The sequence below is a fragment of the Macaca mulatta genome, chromosome 1 (genome assembly GCF_049350105.2).
Source record: "Macaca mulatta isolate MMU2019108-1 chromosome 1, T2T-MMU8v2.0, whole genome shotgun sequence".
Taxonomy (NCBI): domain Eukaryota; kingdom Metazoa; phylum Chordata; class Mammalia; order Primates; family Cercopithecidae; genus Macaca; species Macaca mulatta.
In genome coordinates, this window is record NC_133406.1 from 19,936,612 (window position 1) to 19,958,730 (window position 22,119).

General features: G+C 43.3%; 1 long non-coding RNA gene across 1 annotated transcript in view; it reads right to left on the minus strand.

Moving 5' to 3' along the window:
* Nucleotides 1-22,119, minus strand: part of LOC114678951 (uncharacterized) — a 51,701-nt gene that overhangs the window by 21,761 nt on the left and 7,821 nt on the right. The window lies entirely within an intron of this gene.

Genomic DNA, 22,119 nt, shown 5'->3' on the forward strand with positions numbered 1-22,119 from the left:
CTGAAAGTTCTGTACAGTCCTTGTAAAGAAAATGAATTCTGGCCCAGCGTGGTGGCCCACGCCTATAATCCCAGCACTTTGGGAGACCAAGGTGGGCGGATCACGAGGTCGGGAAATGGAGACCATCCTGCCTAACACAGTGAAACTCTGTCTCTACTAAAAATACAAAAAATTAGCCAGGTGCGGTGGCACGTGCCTGTTATCCCAGCAACTCGGGAGGCTGAGGCAGGAGAATTGCTTGAACCCAGGAGGCAGAGGTTGCAGTGAGCTGACATTGCGCCACTGCATTCCAGCCTGGGCAACAGAGTGAAACTCTGTCTCAAAAAAGTAAAAATAAAACAAAAATAAAAAAAGAAAAGAAAATGAATTCTTTTGGATCCTGGGACGAGTGTTTCAGAGCTTCAGGGTCTTCAGATCAAGGGAGGCCACCCTGCATTATCAGTTAAGGGCTTTAGGCAGGCGCTCGTGTCAACCTGGTCATAAGTAGAAACACTAACACAGCTACTAAAGTCTCCTAGATCACCCAGATGATCAGGATAAGTTAATTTTGAATTTTTAGAGTATTGCAATGAAAACAAAATAATTTTAAAATTATGATTAGCTAGCACACCTTTAGGAACATGCAGCTCCCCAGACCCACTTTGGGAAATGAAGCAATTCTGGTCTGGGACAGTTGCAAAGTTCCTTTTAGGGAGGAAATGTTTCTTGGGTTCGTGAAACATCTTAATGGCATTTTTTAATTTTAAGACAGTGTCTTGCTCTGTCACCCAGGCTGGAGTGCAGTGGTACCATCATTGCTCACTGAAGCCTCAAATTCCCGGTCTCAAGCAATCCTCCCACCCCAGTCTCCTGAGTAGCTGGAACTACTGGGGCATGCCACTATGCCTGGCTAACTTTTTTATTTCTAGTAGAGATGAAGTCTCACTATGTTGCCCTGGTTGGTCTCAAACTCCTGGGCTCAAGCAATCCTCCTGCCTCTTATTCCCAAAGTGCTGGTATTACAGGCAGGAGTCACCATGCCTAGCCCTTAATGGCTTTTGGTTATTCAAAGGTTAACCTTTGCCTTGTCTGTATAGGAGAGGTTGAGACAGACAGTTGTTTGCATAATGTTCTGTTTTCTATGTGGTAGCAGGAGAGACCAAAGATCTGTCCCTGGGATCTGGTGAGGTGGAAGGCCAGCAGGCTCCCTGTGGAGATCAGGAGTCCCAGCAATATGGTGGCCGCTGGCACCACACAGAGGAGGTCAGTGTGCGGGTCGCTGGCAGCGGACGTAACTCGTGAACCACAGGAATACTGAATCCAACGTTCAGTCTCAGATCTTCCTAATCCTACACTGTCAGGGACAGACTTTGGGCCCAGTAGCACACTGCCTGTTGTATTTAGAGAATAGAGGGGAGGAGGCTGTGTCCACCCTGGAGGAAGAAGAAAGAAAAAGTGAGCAAGCGAATGAGACAGAGAGAGAGAGAGAGAGAGAGAGAGAGAGAGAGAGAGAGAAGCTCCAGATGATGAGAGTTGTGATAAGAGCAGGAATTTGGAGTGAGAGTAGGGAGGCGTCACTTGGTATTACCAGGAAGTCCTGGGAAAGGCACGGAATGTCCCACAGTCCTGTGGGAGACGTGGGTGGGGGTGATTTAAATTTTTTGTTTAATAGAAAGGAAAGGATGATCACAGACAGCCTGACAACTAGGATAGACTCAAGTTACTTGTGTGGGGCAGCGATACCTCTTCCACCATCATCTGACCCCCATTTGTATGATTCACCTGCATTTGTTTTATTGTTAAACTCTCTCTGTGTGTTAGTGCCTTCTCTTCCTCAGTAGTTCTGGATTCTTTGGAGGCTACCATGGACAGTTTCACTTGAGTTTGGTGGTGCATACATAAGGAGTAATTGGAGATAAACTGGAAGAAGTTGGCTAGGGCCAGATCATTGCATGGCATTGCTTGCCATATATTTCAGAATAGACCACTGTGAACCCCGTGACATGTTTATGTGTGAAGTTAGCTTCACAGCTTAGGATCAGTTAGTAAGCATTCAAGAATTAACACTCACAGGAGGCTCTAGCAAGTACTTTCAATGTCAATTTTTCATTGGCGAAATAGTGGGATTCAGGACATGTGGGTTGTATAAGTACTTGCCCCATTACACAGTGAGGTGTAAAGACACAGCATGCTCAGTTGCCCACCCCTGGAGTGCAGCTGTCGGTGGAGAACTCTGCTTGGTCCTCTGCCCCACCCCAGTTCATCCTTCACAGAGGACTCTCCGACCCCTATAGACAGCTTGCTGACAGAACTCCTACAGCATCTGCTTTAGAGTGGATCTTTCATGCAGGATGCTTGCGGGGAGCCACAAAGGACAGAGAACAGGACCTCACTGAGGTTACAGGAGCAGATTGTATGACTGTTTCTATGCCTGTTTGATATCGTAGTTTCTACGTTTGGCAGATCTGAGTGTGGTGCTCATTGTAACATTTCCTGTTGCAGGGAGAGGAGCCACCGCTGATATTTTCTGATCAGTGTGCAACACATGGGTCGTTTTGACATGTATGCAAAGGGTGTTTGCAATCGAAGACACTGACCATGAAGGCTTTGAAGCAGGGAATGACATGGAGAAGGTGCTCTGTGCTGAGAGCGGGAGGCTGGGGCAGGGATTCAAGTTAGAACCGGAGAGTGGAGCCACGAACCTGGTGACCCGAGCTAGAACTGCTGCAAGGTCAGAATGCACGGGCTCCCCCGAACTCCTCTGAACCCTGGCACTGGCCAAGGACTTCCTGAGTTAGAGGGGATGTGCAGGCAAGCCAACTCCTTCCACCATGACAAAACCACACTTTGATGAGTCAGGAGGAGATCCATCCCAGACACAGATCACATTTCCCCTCATTACATTTGCCTCCATGCATGTGGAGTCGGGTGTTGGAATTCAGAGAAGGGCAAATGTGAAAGGCAGCTTGAGCTTCACCAAGAAGACACACTCACAGAAACGACGCTGAAGCAGTGAGCAAGGCTTGGAGCCCCAAACTTTCCCAGAGTGGCCCGGTTCTTCCAGAGGCAGCCCATTCATTTTGTCCCTTGTGAGATCTTTTGTGAGTCTATTTTAGTGGCCTTTGGAGGCAATAAGTATGAAGGATCCTTTTTAAGAAGAAATTCACAAAGCTAAGAGGCCCCCTGCAGATCACTTGGCAAGATCGGGTGGAGCTAGGCTCAGGACCCTTGCTGATTTTGGCTCTTCTTCCTCCCTCCTCTCTGGTATGGTTGGGCATTCTCTTCCCTTTGGGCTCCCTCCCTGAGACTCATTTCCCAAGCATGGCGTCTTCTCAGATGGAGGCTATACCCTTTCTGATCAAAACTCATGAGCTGTGCAGTGCACTAGGTATTGCTTCCCAGGGTGGGTTTTCAAAATACCCAGAAAATGAATAGGAATAAATAGGCTCAGGAACAGCCTGGTGCCCCCTGCTCCCTTTCTCTCTTCTTTCTTTTAGTCCCCTTCCTTCCCCTTCCCTTCTCTACCCTCCCCTTCCCTCTCCTTCTCTCTTCTTCCCTTCCCTTCCCTCCCACTCTTGCTCTTCAAGTTAGGCTTACAGGATGGAGTGGAAAAACCTTTAGAAATCTTTAGCACATGGCTCTTTCTCAGTTGTCAGGTAGGTGAGGACATTTGGAGACCAAGGCTCAGGCCATCTTTCAATGCCTTTTCATGTTCAGTGCCCAGCGATTCTTTTCTCTCAAGACCTCTACCTCTCTCTATTCACAGTACTGTTGTGAGGAAAGAGAGTTGATACTTGTGAATAACAACAATTATTAAAATAGTTTACCATGATTGAGTGGATAGTCTGTGCCACGCAGGTGCCAGGTACTTCACACAGAACAACCCATTCAATCCTCATAGCTCTTTGAGATAGCAACTACAATCTCCCCATTTTACAGGTGAGGAACCTGAGATTTAGGTCAAAATATTTGCCCAAAGTCATTTTAGTTGGTTAAAAGGTGGCCCCAAAAAGATGTGTCCAAACCCCTTAGATCTGTGAATATGACCTTGGTTGGGAAAAGAGTCTTTGTAGATACAATTAAGTTGAGGATCTGGGGATGAAATTGTACTGAAAAACAAGAATGGGCCCTAATCCCAATGATAAGTCTCCTTATAAGAGACAAAAGGAGAAGGCCACGTTAAGACAGGGTTAGAGACTGGAGTGATGTGGCCACAAGCTAAGGAATGTGGACAGCCACCAGGAGCTGGGAGAGGCTGGAAAAGGTTCTCCCCTTGAGCCTTCAGAGGGAACACGGCCCTGCTGACACCTGGATTTTTGGACTTACGGTTTCTATAACTGAGAAAGAATGAGTTTCTGCTGTTTTAAGCTACCCAGTTTGTAATAATTTGTTACAGCAGCCCTAAGAATCTAATTCAGTCAAATAGCTGGCTCGTAAGTGGTGAAACAAAGATACTATCAATATTAAAGCTGTTATAATAACCAAATTTATTTTATTTTTGAGATAAGGTCTCACTCTGTCACCCAGACTGGAGGGAAGTTGCATGATCATGACTCACTGCAGCCTCAATCTCCTGGACTTAGGTGATTCTCCCACCTTGCCTTCAGGGTAGCTGGGACTATAGGCACATGCCACCATGCCCAGCTAAGCTGATTTTTTGTATTTTTGTAGAGATGGGGTTTCATCATATTGCCCAGGCTGGTCTCGAACCCCTGGGCTCAAGCAATCCACCTGCCTTGGCCTCCCAAAGAATTAGGATTACAGGCGTGAGTCATTGCACCCAGCCAATAACCAAATTTCAACAAGTCATTATAGAAAAATAATGAATAACATACAAAAAGAATTATTATATATTATCAGTTGAAAGGAGCATGCTAAGAAAGAAAGAAAGTGAGAAAGAAAGAAAGAAAGAAAGGGAAATAAAGAAAAGGAGAAAGAAAGAAAGAGAAAGAAAGAAAAAGAGAAAAGGAAAAATATAATACTAGTGGGTATTCCTGAATAATGGAAATGCTTAATATTCTTCTTTGGCTTTTCCTGAATTTTCCAGAATTACTGATGAATATGTACTTTGATAACTAATATTTTAGAATGTGTTAGAAGGAAGTTCAGTGAACTCAGACAGGTCTGTTCACCACTGACAATAGCAGTAGGGCTGCGTCTTGGGTGGTTTCCTGCAGTGCCCCAGGGAGTAGGCTTTCTATAAAGTCCCACTCTTTCATGAGTCATCACCAGAATCCCCACATTCTCTGCAAAATCAAGCCTGGAGATTCCTCTTTGCGGTCACAATGTCTACAGATTCATTGCTTCTATTTAGGAATTATTTACATATGCTTACATTCACACCTCACATTAAGTAAATGTGTCCCAGAAAGGTTGTGATAAGTGAAATTTTTAATGAATTAAATCATCCTGAAAATGTGGATGAGTGGCTTCTCCGAAGCCCAGGCGGACAGTTGTGTGAAGTAGATTACTATCTCTCTCACACCCACTCCTACTTCAGCCCTCTCTGTTCTTCTACTGGATTTCCTTAAAGGAGAGGCCTCCAGTGTGCCTCATCAACCACACTCAGCTCTTAAATGCAGCTACTCACAGAGGACCCAGGCTCCCCCCTGCCCTGTGACACCACGTGGGACATATACCTTCACAGGTGACAATCAACACTCGCACAGGCGAAGCCTCTGGAAGCTGTTCTTGTCTTCGTGGACACAGTGTGGCAAAGAGGCAAGGCCCGTCCATGCGGTCCTGGGAAGAGCTGCAGAAAGGCCTGGCAGAGTGGGCAGGCCTGTAGGTCTGTGTTCAGGTGACAGCTGGTCTGAGCAGTGCACTGCCTGGTCTCCTGCCTGGGTGGCAGCGAGGGCAAGTAATGCTGGACTGGGAGTCAAGCTATTCCACATCCCTAGAATCCAGTTATTTCCATTGGCTTTGCTTTGTTAACCAAAAAGTATCTGAGACAGATCTCAAGCAATTTAGAGATTTATTTGGCTGAGGTTAAAGATCATGGCCCCTGACACAGCCTCAGAAGATTTTGAGAATCTGTGCCCAAGGTGGTTGGGTTACAGTTTGATTTGATAAATTTTAGGGAGGCAGAACAGGCAAAGACAAAAATCAATATATATAAGGTATACATTGGTTTGGCCTGGAAAGGTGGATTTGCCAGTCAGATTTCCTGATTGGCAATGGGTTGAAAGGGCTAAGCTCCGCCTGAATAGTTGAAAGCAGCTTGCAATAAGGTAAAGGTGGGTTGGGGGAAACTGTGGAAGCCAAGATTCTTATCATGTACATGAAGCCTCCAGGCTACAGAAAGAATGGATGTGAATTTGTCTCTTATCAAAGGTGTCAGACTCAGGAGAGACCTGGTTAGGGAAGGAGATTCTCTACAGAATGCAAATTTCCCCTACATGAGACAGCTGAGTCTATTTTGGGGTAAAATACTTGGATTTCTCTCAGGGCCTGCTATCTGTCATGTGATGCTATGCTGGGGTCAGGTTGAAGCTTGGTCTCTTATTGCTACTAGGAGTCTGTTTTGTCTGTCTCAGGATCTCTAATTTAATGTTAATGCTGGTCAGCTGTGCCTGAACCCCAACAGGAGGAGGGTGTGATGAGGTGTGTCCGACCCTCCCTGTTTCCTGTCATGGCCTAAACTGATTTTTCTGGTTTCTTTGGGCCTCCGTGGCTAAGAGGAGGGTCCATTCAGTCAGTTGGGAGGCTTGGAATTTTATTTTTATTTTACAGTTTGTAGGTGATTGAAGCCCTTTAAAAGATGAGGGTCCAGTTAAGAAGTGAATTACTCCATAGCTGACTTCACATCCTTCCATCTGGATTCTTTTTTTTTTTTTTTTTTTTTTTTACATGTAATGGGTTCTAAAATTCTATTGTTAGTAAATAAGGCTTTATAGACAAAATTGTCAAAAATTTTCACGTGACATCCAGGCTAAAACCCCACATCCCAAGCTGGTTGCAGGCACCGTCTGTCTCTCAAGCATTCTTTTTAATTGTTCATTTTTCGGAGGAACAATTTAATATTGGACTAATTGGAACTGGTGGAATCTCCCCTCCCATCCCAACAGCCCTGTCTGTCTAGTTTAACCTAGGGATGAATTCCTTGCATTGTTCTAGGGAATTTGAAGAATCTCCAGGAGGGCCAGAGAGGAGACTTGGATGCCACCCAGCCAGAAATAGAGAAGTTGGGACCACCCAGCCAGGCACAAGGCCACACCTCAGCCATCACCACCCACAAGCAACGCAGCATGTATGAGTCGGGACAGGACACCAGAAACCACCTCATGATTGCTCCGGAAGAAGCAGCTGCAGGTGCTCAGCCATCCTTATTTCCTGCCATCCCCAAACTATGAAGACAGCAAAGCAGCCTGTGGAGAGACTGCGCACAGAGGCAACCCTGCCCTTACTTGGTGATGGCACGTGGAACTCTACCTCCCAGGTGGAAAATGGAAAAGTTGTTTCCTTCTCTGATCTACGGCCTGAGCTGTCATCAGGATTTTGAGGACTGACTTAATGAATAAAATATAAAAGCTTAGCGTGAGCCCGGGATATGCATGGTGGAAGAGAATAAATATCCCTTTGTACATCAAAGATACTTTCTGGATAACCCAATCTGAGAAATAGCTACTTCAGCCACATCTGCTGGTAGGGAAGGCTGAGAAAATAGTGACTATAAAATGAAATGAGGCTTGTAGGTGAACCACATGAAATCCTGTGGACCGGGGAGAAATCACCAGCTATTACAATGGAGTCTAGCTAAGAAGGGGCACGTGGGGGTGGGGAAATTGTGACCAATCAACAGTGCAGCTTGAAAATGTGGGTTTTCTCTTGGGAAGCTTCATTCCCTGGGAAGGAAGAAGCTATAACCAAACAGGAGCAATGAAGCTTTGCCTGGAGAGAATGCTGCTCACATTTGCATGTTAAATGAACTGAGGCCTCTCCTGGCTCCCCTCCGAGGGCTCTCAGAGGCAGCTGTAGCCTCAGAGGGTTTCTTGCCCACATCTTACTCTGATTCAGAGCCCGCATCCCCAAAGAGAGCCTTGAACACAGCAGGTATTCAATCAATATTTGTATTAAATTGCATTTTAAAAGCTGATTTCTTGAGTGACCCCTTCCCCTACCCACCCCCAAAGACTGTCCTCCGATACCTCTTTGTGCATATCCTGAATTCAAGCTGCAGTGAGAGGCTTTAGCAAGAGAGAGCAAAGCCTCTCTAAAAGCTTCATTTGCGTCAGTTTCCATTTTATTTCTCGCCTCCGCCAGCCTTTAGATGAACAGGTCCTAAAGAGCTATGGAAACAGCATTGTGGAAACAGCACGGTGCGTTTCAGACTTGTGAGCCTTGGCAGGGCAGCCTCGTTTTTAGTTGTGGTGGCTTGCCAAAAAGGCTAGCTCTCCCTCAGCTAGCTCCCCTGGGCACTGTCACCTCCAGTAGAGCCTCTTTACTCTGAGGGGTGGCCCCTACAAGGAGGGTCCCTGCTTGGCAGCTTTGTCTTGTTCATATACCCGGTCTACCTGGAGGCATGCAGGAGGATGCTCTCGGGTGGCCTTCATTCTTACACACCTGCGTACACCTGTGTCCAGGTACCACCGCCTACACACTACCCAGGCCTCTAAGTCCACATGCTCGGATTCTGGTTGCTTTTATTTACTTATTTATTTTTTGACAGTCTCATGCTGTCATCCATGCTGGAGTGCAATGGTGTGATCATAGTTCACTGCAGCCTCAACCTCCTAGGCTCAAGCAATCTTCCCACCTCAGCCTCCTGAAAAGTTGAGCCCAACACCATGCCTGGCTAATTCTAGTAGCTTCTGATAAATAACATTCTCTCTGTTTACTCAAAATGTAGTTATTGAATGACTGGTCTGGGCCAAGCATTATTCTAGGCGCTGGGGATGCAGCAGGTACGAAATAGATAAAACCCTCTGTCTTTATGGGAGTGGTGGGGATGGGGCAGACAAACATCTAACATGATAAGTAAGTCAATCTGTTTTTCTTTTTTTTTTTTTGTGAGATGGAATCTTGCTCTGTTGCCCAGGCTGGAGTGCAGTGTCACGATCTCGGCTCACTGCAACCTCCACCTCCTGGGTTCAAGCAATTCTCCTGTCTCTTGAGTAGCGGGGCCTACAGGGGTGTGCAACCATGCCCAGCTAATTTTTGTGTTTTTAGTAGAGACAGGGTTTTACTATGTTAGCCAGGCTTGTCTCAAACTCCTGACCTCAGGCAATCCGCCCGCCTTGGCCTCCCGAAATGCTGGGATTACCAGCGTGAGTCACCACGCCCGGCCCGTAAGTGAATATTATGAGAGGAGGTGATACTCTTTTTTTTTTTTTTTTTTTTGAGATGGGGTGCTGCTCTGTCACCCAGGCGGGAGTGCAGTGGTGCAATCACAGCTCACTGGAGCTTTGACCTCCAGGGCTCAAGCAATTGTCCCACTTCAGCCTCCCAAGCAGTTGGGACTACAGGTGCGTACCAGCATGCTGGGCTAATTTTTGGATTTTTTGTAGAGATGGGCTTTTGCCGTGTTGTCCATGGGGCCTCGAACTCTTGAGCTCAAGTGATCCTTCCACCTTGGCTTCACAAAGTGCGGGATTACAGGTGTGAGCCCCTGTGCCTGGCCAGGTGATATGTGTTTTGGATAAAAATAGCAGGATAAGGAGTACAGGGGGAGGAATTGGTATGTAAAAGAGGTCATTTTGGTAAGTCTTGGGTAACCTTTTGGTAAGTGCTGGGTAAGCCTTCAGTCTAAGGCAAGCTCACCGTAGTTTCGGAAGGAGAGCCGTGGGCCTGAGGAAAAGAAAGGAACCAAGGGCAGCTGTCCAGTAACTGACAGGACCCAGATCTCTTTACTGAGATGGAGAACTAAGGGAAAGGCTAGATTGGGGCAGGGGCTGTTGGGAGAGCACAAATAACTTATTTTGGATGTTATTTATGCAATCTTTAAAAACAAACATCATGAGTGGGGAGGAGAGGCCAGGCATGGTGACTTATGCCTGTAATCCCAATACTTTGGGAGGCTGAGGTGGGAGGATCACTGGAGGGCAGGAGTTCAAGACCAGCCTGGGCAACATAGTGACATCCATCTGTAATTAAAAAAAAAATTTTTTTTTTAAGTGGGGAGGAGAGTGAATGAAGGAAATACAACTGAGATGGGCAATGGAAGGAAGTTCTGCCCAGACACCAAGGAGAAAGGAGGGTGGAGGGTGCAGGAACAGAATGATGCCTCTGGAGCACTCTGTCCCCCCTCCTTCTGCCCCCAGACGGGACTCAGGCTTGACTGGTCCAGAGCTTCTGTGGCTCAGCTTGTGGAGACTCTGGTGGGGATTGTGCTCTGATGGGGGTGAGGACCCCCTGGAGGAAAGCCCAGGGCTTCTCTTCACATCTCCGTCTACCCCACAGGGGAAATGCAAGGGGATCTAACATTTATCTCTGGTTTGTCTGTTTCACAGGGGGCCTGGATCATAGTCAAGATTACTAGATACTTGTTACATGAATGAATGAAGTCATCCAGTACTCATTGGCTCCACCGGGCTTCGACTTGCTGGACGTGGCAAGCCCACCAGGGAGTCCTGAATAGCCCTCCTCTTTCCAAACAGCTGGGGAAGCTGGTCGCCCTGGAAACCTACTTTAGGTGGCAGCATCTTCCTCCAGGAGGTGGAGGTGTCTCCTGGACCTTAGAGACTCCAGGACACAGGACAAAGAGCTCTGAACTGTGGAGCTGGGAAACCTGGTTCCAGCTCAGCCCAGATTTACCGGCTGTGGACTTGGCCAAGTCGCTCACAAAACCCAAAGGATGAGGCAGAGCCGGCCCTGCCTGCATGGCAGGGAGCTTCTGAGAACCATGAAGAGAGTCAGCAAGTGCCTGGGGAACGAAACCACCGAGCAGTGCAGGGCATGGCTCTCCCACTTCTCCACTGGGGAAGAAAAAATCCAGACAAAGACAGTAGAGAGAATACTGTAGCCAATACTGCAGCAGTTACCACCCGGAAAAACAGATACTAATACAATAACTTGTGATTTTTGCTTCATATCTCTGTGGCATAAAACCATGACATATAAAGTTTATGTCCCCTTGTAACCATTCCTCAGTGCGATTCCCCTCCTGTCTCCCTCTCCCCAACGGCAACCACTGATATGTTCGCTTTATTCGATGCTTTTCATATTTTAAATATGTTGTTTATGGGAATGATCATAAATAAGAAATACACTGTTTGTTTTAAACATTTGCATAAATAATATCAAAGTAAATTATTTAAGTTTCCCCAGCAGTCCCTGCCCCCGTCCACCTTTCCCTCAGTTCTCTTCCATTACAGTAAAGAAAACTGCCCAAACTCAGTCACCACCCCTGGACTTTCGAAGTGGCTTCCTACTTGGGGCCCTGCTTCCAACATTGGCCCTATGAGTGACAAGGATCTCATTCTTTCTGTGCTCAAAGCTCTGGCCTCTTTCTCCCTCCCTGGTCTTGCCCAGCCCAGCTCCACCCTCTGTGCTCAGAACCTCACACCAGTCGTTCCCCACCTGGGGTGCCCTTCTGGCTGGCTGGCCCCTTGCCTCTCTCAGATTTCTGCTCTAATGACAGTAGCTGGAGAGGTCTTGCCCGATGTCCTTTCCTCTTTCTCCTTACCTTGCGTTTTGGTTATGCATCCTCCTCCTAATGGCTTTATTGATTTATGTGTTTAATCACCATCTTCTTACTTTTCTAAGGCTCGTCCTGAGTGTTTTCACAGCCTGGTATGTGAGCCAGCAGTGATTCTATAGCTGGCAGCGGCCTGTGCACCAGAGCTGCATGTAAAGGAGTCCGTGCAGAACCCTGGGAGAGCCCAGGGAGAAAGAAAAATGAAGAGCTGGAAAGGGGACCAGAGCCTATCATTCCAACCTGCAGGTGCCTAAGGTCCATCAGAAGGTTCACCAGGAAAGACCAAGAGAATTGTAGTGACCCTCCCACAGTATCAGTGGGAAGGGAAGTACAGCAGTGCAGACCAGCCCCGCAGGTGCTTAGCCAGGCCTTTGGTTCTGCTAGGGAAAGGAGGGTGCCTCCCACAGCATGAAAATCACACCACGTCCCCATGTGTCCGGGACCTGCTGCCAGCCACCTGCACAGAAGTCAGGTGGATGCCACCGGGGTACAGCCCACACTGACTCCTGACCCCGGGGGGTACAGCCCACACTTGACTCCTGATCCCGGAGTGGGAGGGGCTGGCTCAAGATGAAATCTCGAAGGTGGGTCAGGCTAGGTCTTGGAGTCAGAGGAAGCGTGGGGTTCAGGCCAGGCCTGGGTTCTCCCTGAAGTGAGGCTGACTCTGAGCCTTTCTCAAAACCCCAAATGTCACAGCAGTGCCCCAAAGGCAGGTGAGGCTCTGTTGCAGGGAATGCTGAGGAAAAAGGGAACATCAGGGATTGGTCTGGCCTGAAGCTGCGCTCCCCTAAATTATACCCTGGTTTGATTTGGGCTTGCCGTGGAGTTACCTCAACTAACTTGAGGTCCTCGGGGGAAACAGAGATGGACAGGGTTGATGTATATTTCAGGTTGATTTGGACTCTAAGGATTATCCCAGCTCAGACCTCGCTCTCAAGGAATAGGAGCCTGGCATTTGTCTATCACTCTCTTGGCCCTGGGTATGGTCTGGATAAGCAGAGGCACACGTGTGGCCCTGAGAGTCCTATCCTCTGGCTCTCTCCTCCCAAGACATTCCGGAGCCATGACATGTCTCCCAGGAAGGGAGAATTATTTTTGTCTGTGGCATAAATAAAGCCAGGAATGAGTTCCAATAATCACAAGCACATGCCAGTGTGTGGAGGCTACTCTGACAGCAGCAGAAGGTTCCAGCACTGCCTGCCCTGCTGGTCCTGGCTGCAGGGAGGTGACCGGGATGGTCAGGGGTCAGGAGCAGGAGGGAGCCTCCAGGATTTTATTTAAAATGATCAGGTTTTTCAAACAAATGGAAAAATTAAAAAATCTTGAAAACAAATCTTTAAAAAATGTACCCACTTCACTCCAGATCTTAAGAAATAAAAATAAAACATGACTATTCCTCTGAAACCTGACCCATACCATACCACTCTCTTCTCAGAGGTCATTGCCAACATCGATTTGTGTTTATTTTTCTCATGCTTGCTTTAATATTTCTACTATATATGTATGCATCTATAAATAAACTCTATGCGACATTGTTTTGTGTTTTAAAATCCTTTGACTTTTTACTGTATATATGATCCTACAACCTTCTTTTCTTTTAGAAAATTGGGGCAAAAAACCACATAGCCTAAAATTCACCCTCCCAGCCATTTCTGCCTGTACCGTACGGTATCGTTAACCACACTCAAAGTGTTGTGCAACAGATTCCTAAATCCCCTTTCTCATCCTGCATGACTGAAACTGCACCAACTGAAAAGCGACTCCTCTTCCCTATTTCCCCAGCCCCTGGCAACCACCATTGTGTTTCTGTGAGTTTGATTACTCTAGACACCTCTTACAAGTGGAATCATACACTTTTTGTATTTTGTGATTGGCTTATTTCACAGCCTCAGGGTTCATCCGTTGGGTAGCATGCCACTGAATTTCCTTCCTTTTTCAGGATGAATAATATTCCATTGTGTTTATAGAGCACACTTTCTTTATCCATTCACCCATTGATGGATATTTAGATTGCTTCCACCTCTAGGCTCTTGCGAATAATTCTGCTGTAAACGTGGGTGTACAAATATCTCTTAAAGATCCTGTTTTCAATTCTTTTGGATACATACCCAGAAGTAGGATTGCTGGATCATAGGGTAGTGTTATTTTTATTTTTTTGAAGAATCTCCATACTGTTTTTCACAGTGACTACACCATTTTGCATTCCAATCAACACTGCACTAGGGTTCTAATTTTTTCACATCCTTGCCAAAATTTATTTTCTATTTGTTTTTTGTTTTTATAGTAGCCATCCCAATGGGTATGAAGTGATATTTCATTATGGTTTTGACTGAATTCCTTAGTGATTAGTGATGCTGGGCATCTTTTCGTGTGTTTGTCGGCCACTTGTCTATTTTCTTTGGAGAAATGTCTATTTAAGTCCTTTACCCATTTTTAATTGGATTATTTGGGTTTGTTGTTGTTGTTATTGAGTTGTAGGAATTCTTCATATATTCTTACTATTAACTTTTTGTCATATGTATCATTTAAAAATATTTTCTCCCATTCCATAGGTTGTGTTTTCACTCTGTTGATTGTTTTCTTTGCTGCAGAGTTTTTAAGCTTGATGTCATCCCATTAGTCTAGTTTTGCTTTTGTTGCCTCTGCTTTGGTGCCACATCCAAGAAATTCTTGTCAAATTCAATGTCATGAATTTTTCTTGGGCTAGAATTGGGTATTTTCCCCTATGTTTTCTTCTATGACTTTTATACTTTCAGGTCTTAACGTTCAGGTTTTCAATTCGTTTTGATTTAATTTTTGTGTATAGTATATGTGATTTGGTTTTTAAATTTACTTTTGTTTTTGAGATTTACCCACACTGGTACAAGTAGCTCCAGCTCAACACATGTTACTGCTGCTGGAAACCCCTGGTAATGTTAGTTATCCATAAGTTGTTCATTCATTTGTAAACTCTTTACACACAGTGCTGTGATGAGTGCTCTCTAAGGTTCCTGTGCGCATGTGCGACAAGCAGAATCACTGGCCCTGAGGTTGTACTTCTTCTGTATTAATAGATAAACCCCAGTTGCTATGCGAAGGGGTTGTAGGCACTGGATATATACCCACTTCTGTAAAGACTGAAGAAAAACTCCTTGTACTTCTGGCAAGGGGAGAAGAAAAGTAACCATTTTAAAATATACCAGAATATTCTGTTCTTTTTAACAAGCCTTCCCCTCAGGAGAAACTATTCAGCAAGAGTCTAATCTATTTATCAGAGCCTAACCAACGTGGAGGAAGGAAAATACCCAATTCTAGCCCACGAATTAATTTCAGACAAAGTAGACTTCAGAACAAGGAAAATTATCAAAATAAAGAGAGATATTATGTAATGATTAGGGTCAATTTTCCAAGAAAACATAACAATTCTTAATGTGCATGTACCTAAAAGAACTGACATTGAGACAAAATATGTGAGAGAAAACTGATAAAAATCCAAGAAGAAATAGGTAAATTCACTTTTATAGTTGGAAGCTTCAACCCTCCTCTATCAGTAATTGACAGATCCAGTAGGCAGAAGATCAGTAAGATATAGTTGAACTGAGCAACATCATCAGTCAACTGCATCTAATTGACATTTATAGAATACCTCATCCATTAATAGCAGAATACACATCCTTCATAAGCTCCACAGAATTCACCAAGAGAGACTGCATTCTGGTTCATGAAGCACACCTTAACAAGTTTAAAAGAATAGAAACTGCATAAAATTTTGCTGTCAGATGACAATAGAATTAAATTAGAAATCAGTAATACAAAGACAGTAGGAGAAACCCCCAATTACTTGGAGATAAAACAATCCACTTCTAAATGGCACACAAGTCAAACAAAAAGTCTCAGGAGAAATTTAAAGATATTTTGAACTAAGTGAAAATGAAAATACAGCCTATCAAAATGTGTAGAATGCAGCGAAAGCAGTGCTTACAGGGATATGTATAGCATTAACTGCATATATTTGGAAAGAAGAAAGATCTAAAATTAATAATCTAAGCTTCCACCTTCAGAAATGAGAAAAAAGAAGAGCAAATTAAAATCAAAGTAAGCAGAAGAAAACAAGTAATCAAAATAAGTATAGAAATGAAACAATTTAAAATAAGACATCCTAGAGAAAATCAATAAAACCAAAAGCTGGTCCATTGAAAAGATGAATAAAACTGATCAAGCCAGGTTAATTAAGAAAAAAGAGAGAAGACACAAATTATTAATATCAGAAATAAAAGAGGGCTGCCACTACTGATCTCATGGACTTCTAAATAATAATAAAGGAATATTATGAAAAAGCCTATGCCCACAAATTTGATAAGCTAGATGAAATGAACCAATCCCTTGAAAGGCACAATCTACTAAAATGCATACAAAACCTACACAGAAATAAATATATAATCTGAATAGGTTCATATCTATTAAAGGAATTGAATCAGTAATAAAAGAAAGCACCAAGCCCAGATGGATTATTGGTGAATTCTACCAAACATTAAACAAAGAAACTCTACCCATTCTCTACAATCTTTTCTGGAAAACAGAAGCAAAAGGAATACTTCCTAGCTTATTCTGTGAGGCTAGGGTTATCCTAATACCAAAACCAGACACAGACATTACCAGAAAGGAAAATTACCAACCAATATTTCTCACAAACCCAGATGCAGAAATCCCCAACAGGTTAAGCATGGTGGCTCACTCTGGTAATCTCAGCACTTTGGGAGGTTGGGACAGGAAGATAACATGAGGTCAAGGAGTTTGATATCAGCCTGGGCAACACAGTGGGACCCTGTCTCTATGGAAAATAGAAAAAAATAACTGGGCACGGTGGTGCGTGCCCATAGCCCCATCTATTCAGGAGACTGAGGCAGGAGGATCACTTGAGCCCAGGAAATCAAGGCAGTGAGCCATGTTCACAACACTGCACTCCAACCTGAGCGACAGAGTGAGACCCTGTCTCAAAAACAAAACAAAGCAAGCAAACAAACAAAAAACAAAAGAATAAAAGGTAAAAAATAGAAATCTTCAACAAAAGATCAGCAAATTGAATTCAACAATGAATGAAGATAATTATTTACACCACAACCAAGTGGGATATATTTCCAGGTATGCAAGGCTGGTTCAATACTTGAAAGTCAATTAATGTAATCTGTCTGCTCTAGCTGCTAAAATGCCACAACTGGGTGGCCTAAACAACAGAGATTTATTTTCTCACAACTCTGAAGCTTGAGGAGTCCAAGGTCAAGTGCTGGCAGATTGGGTTTTTGGTGAGGGCTCTCTTCTTGGCTTGTAGGTGGCCACTTTCTTCCTATGTCCTCACATTCCTCAGTGTGTGTGCATGGAGAAAGAGAGGGCATGCTTTCTGATGTCTCTTCTTACAGGAACACTAGTCTTATCAGATCAGAGACCCTTCTGATTTTATTTAACAGTAATCACTTTCTTAGGGGCCCTATCTCCAAATACAGTCACACCAGTGGTTAAGGCTTCAATCTATGAATTTTGAGGGGACACACACATTTAGCTCATAACATAATCCAACACATCAATAGGCTAAAGAAGAAAAATCATATGATAATATCAACAGATGCAGAACAATATTTGACAAATATCCATTCATGATAAAACAAAACATAAACAACTCCCAGCAGACTAGGAATAGAGGGGAACTTCTTCAACTTCATGGAGAACATCTATAAACAATACACTGCGAACATCAAACTTAACGGTGAGAAACTAGATGCTTTCCCACTAAGATCAAAAACAAGCAAGGACATCCCCTCTTGTCACTCCCATTAAAGTAGTACTAGAAGTCCTACTTAATGCAATATGACAAGAAAAGAAAATAAAAGGTATGTGGTTTGGTAAGGAAGAAACAAAATTTTCTTTGTTCACAAATGACATAATTACCCAAAACTCCTATAATAGCAATTATAGCAAAGTTGCAGGATGCAAGATTAGTATACAAAAGTCAGTTATTTTTTATATATATACCAGCAATGAACACTTGAAATTTAAAACTAAACCCAAAATGCAACTCACATAAGAACTAGAAGAAAAAGAAATATGTAGGTACACATCTAACAAACTATGTACAAGATCTGTATAAGAAAATAAGAAAACTGATGAAATAAACCTAAGGAAATCTAAGTAAGTGGACAGATAGTTCACACACGTGGAAAGAGAGTGTTTTAGTTTGTTACGGCTGCTGTAACAGAATATCACAAATTGGGTGGCTTAAATAACAGAAATGTATCTTTTCACAGTTCTGGAGGCTGGAAGTCCAAGATCAAGGTGATGGCAAGCCAGGCACTGTGGCTCATGCCTATAATCCTAGCACTTTGGGAGGCTAAGGTGGGAGGATCACAGGAGTTTGAGACCAGACTGGGCAACAAAGTGAGACCTGTCTCTACAAAAACAAACAGAAAAATTAGCTGGGTGTGGTGACGTGCTCCTGTAGTCCCAGCTTGTTAGGAGGCTGAGGTGGGAGGATAGATTGAGCCTGGGAGGTCAAGGCTACAGTGAGCTGTGATCACACCACTGCACTCCAACTGGGGGAAAAAGGTGAGACCCTGTCTTAAGAAAGGAAAAAAACTTGTTGGCAGGATTAACTTCTCCTGAGGCCCCTTTCCTTGGCTTGTACATGGCTATTTCCTTCCTGTGTCCTCACATGGTTTTCTTCTCTGTGCATGTGCATCTCTGCTGTCTCTTTCTTGTGTCTTTATCTCCTTTTCTTATGAAAACACTAGCAGATTAGGTTAGGGTACATTTCAACTTAACTACCTCTTTAAATAGCTCTATTTTAACTTTAAGGTCTTATCTCTAACTGTCCTATCTCCAAATATATTTACATTCTGAGCTACTGGGATATCAATACATGAATTTTGAAGGTGGAGGGACATAAGTCAGCCCCTAACAGGCTAACTCAATATTATCAAGATGTCAGTTCTTTCCAATTAGGTCTATGTATTCAATATAATCTCAACCCAAATTACAGAAAGTTATTTTGTGGTTATTGAAAAACTGATTCTAAAGAGTATATGAAGAGGCAGAAGACCTGAAGTTGGAGGACTGACTCTAAGGCCACAATAATCACAGCAGTGTGCATTCACACAGAAATAAACTGATCAGTGGAACAGAAAAAAGAGCCCAGAAATAGACCCACACAAAGATAATCAACTGACCTTTGACAAAGGAGCAAAGGAAATTCAACAGAGAATCTTTTCAATACACGGTGCTGGAACAACTGGATAGTCACATGCAAATCAATGAATCTGGACACGGATCTTTCAGCTTTCACAAAAAATTAACTCAAAATGAACCATAGGCCTAAATGTAAATCAAAAAACCATAAAACTCCTATAAGATGACACAGGAGAAAATGTAGGTGGCTTTGGGTTTGGCAATCCCTTTTTAGACACAACAGTAAAAGTACCATTCATAACACGGAACATTGGTAAGTTGGATTTTACTGAAATTAAATATTTCAGCTCTGTGAGAGACAGTGTTAAAAAAATAAAACACAATTCACAAGATGGGGAAAAATATTTGCAAAACACAAAGCTGATAATGGTCTGGTATCCAAAATAGACACAGAACTCCTAAAACTCAATGATAAAAAAATGGACAACTCAATTTAAGAATGGGCAAAAGACTCAGACAGACACCTCACCAAAGAAGGTACACAGATGGCAAATAAATATATGAGAAGATGCTCCACATCATCTGTCATTAGGGAGTTGCAAATAAAACAATGAGAGACTACTACGCACCTATTAGAATGGCCCAAATCCAAAACACTGACAACACCAAATGCTGATGAGAATGTGGAGCAACAGGAACGTTCATTCATTACTGGTGGGAACACAACATAAAACAGTCACTTTAGAGGATAATTTTGTGGTTTCTTTTAAAAGTAAGCAGTTACCATATGATCCAGCAATTGCACTCCTAGGAATAAACCCAAATGAATTGAAAATTTATGTCCTCACAGAAAACTACACATGAATTGTTTATGGTGTTTTTCTTCACAATTGCCAAATCTGGGAGCCACCAAGATGTCCTGTAGTAGGTAAATGGATAAACAAACTGTGGTACACTCACACAATGAAATACTATTTATGATAAAAATAAATGAACTATTAAGCCATGAAAAGACTTGGAAGAATGTTAAACGCATAGTACCAGTGAAAGAAGCCAATCTGAAAAGGCTACGTCCTGTATGATTCCAACTGTATGACATTCTGGAAAAGGCACAACCATGGAGACTGTACAAAGATCAGTGGTTGCCAGAGGCTTAGGCAGGGGAGGGAGCGACGAGCAGGCAGAGCATGGAGGATTCTTAGGGTATGAAACTACTCTGCATGACACTATAATAGCAGATACATGTCATTACACATTTGTCACAATTTGTACAGTGTACCACACAGAGTGAGACCTAAAATTGTACCGACATTAGCTCACCAATTGTAACACATGCACCACACTAATGCAAGATGTGCATAATAGCGGAAGGTGGGGAGGAAGAAAGTAAACAGGACTTTGTATTTTCTGTTCAGTTTTTCTGTCAATCTGAAATTGCTCTCAAAATTTGAGTCTCTTGGTTTAAAAAAATGTAAGAAAAGCAGGTGGTTTTGGGAATCAAGAGGCAACTGAACAGATGACTAAATCAGAATCGCAAGGCAGATGGGAAGACAGAAATGATGCGGGTATTGAAACATTACACACAGAGTTGAGCCTGAGGAACAAACATGCTGACAGCTAGGAACTTGTAACTCATCCTGACAATACAAACTGCTCATGAAGGATTTCTCCACCTGAACTTTGCCTGATCAGAGAAGTGCATTTCAATGGCAACCACTGGACTCCAAAAGTATTAACTACTCAGAGCAAAAAGCTGGCTGGGCTTGGTGGCTTATGCCTGTAATCCCAGCACTTTGGGAGGCTGAGACAGGAGAATCACTTGAGCTCAGGAATTGAAGGCTGCAGTGAGCCATTATCATGCCACTGCACTCCAGCCTGGGCTACAGAGCAAGACACTGTCTCTAAAAATGTACTTTTTAAAAAAACTAAGTAAGCTGAAGAACCTATAAAACACTGTCTCCTAATTAAGTAAACCTTAACCTTGTAGCATTTTTGCCTTACTACTTGTTTAGCAAAACTTTCCTTTCATAGGTAATTCTAAAGTAAACTAAAAACAAGCCTCTTGGGGATTCCTGGGGCCCACAGAAGTGAGGTTTTATCAATTACTATTCTACACTAAATTGTCCCTTTCTGTAATGATAGCACGGTTTCCTGTTTTTGAGTATTGTAGAGGATAGGAGAAAAATAAATACAAGCTCCACTAATTCAGCTCTGGGATCAGCCATTGGCCATCAGTAAAGCTTTATAGAGGTTGAAATTGTTTTTCAGGGACCTTGAAACCCTGCTTCTTGCCTCATTGTATAATAATGGGAAGAAATACCACTGACAAATCTCTGCCACAACTGGATGAACACAAGAAGGCAAACTGTTCAGCCCAACATGCTGGGCCTCGGTGATCAGCCTCTGTGTTTGCTGCCAAAATCTTACATCCATAGGGCTTAAGACCCTTTTAACAATATCTGATAATGGGCTCAAAACACAGACTTCCTAATTTTTTTTTCGTTACAAAGAAAATGCACATGCATATGGATTTGAACTTGAATTGGCCTTGGAGATGTTCTATCTAGTTAAACTCTTCATTTTAAAGAAGTAGATATTCTCAGAGTTTGACTTGTCTGGGACTCACCCAGCTAATACTGAGAAGACTGATTAATAATTGCAAACTTCTTTGTTAGGATATAGATCTTTTGAGGGCAGGACCTAATTCCTATTTGTTCTTGGACACCCAGCACTTAGCACTTTCCACAAGATCGGTGGTTAGTGAATATATATTGAATGAACACTCAAATGAATGGATGTATGAGCCCATTAATAGGGTTGGAATACATGCCTCCAGACATCCAGGCTGTTATTTGCCATTTGCTCTTGTACTTTGAATCCACCAGCAGCTCTGGAGTACTTTGATTGTCCAGCTTTGATTGTCCAGCTTTGATTGTCCAGCTAAGTCTTTGGTGTTGATTGGTATTTTGGGCTCATCAATTTTATCATCTTTTAAAATCACTATGTTAAAAGAGTTTTGAGTATGATATTTGGTACCTTCTTGATGCTCAGTAAAAATCTGTTAATAAATGTTAAGAAAGGATGATTTTCTTACTCTGTAATTTTTGAATACTTACTGCTTGCTTGGAGGAAAAGTCGGGAAGTTAAAGTCCCTGACATTGATCATTCAGCTTCTTATAATTGAAGAGCAGAGTCAGAACTGTATGGTCCTGACAATTTCAGGTTCTTCCAGCCATGAGGGAAACCTCTATTGTTTTGTTTTACGTTTTGTTCAACATCCCAGGATCTGCCACCACTGGTCCCATAAAAAGTGAAGGTGCCCAGGCACAGTAGCTCACACTCATAATCCC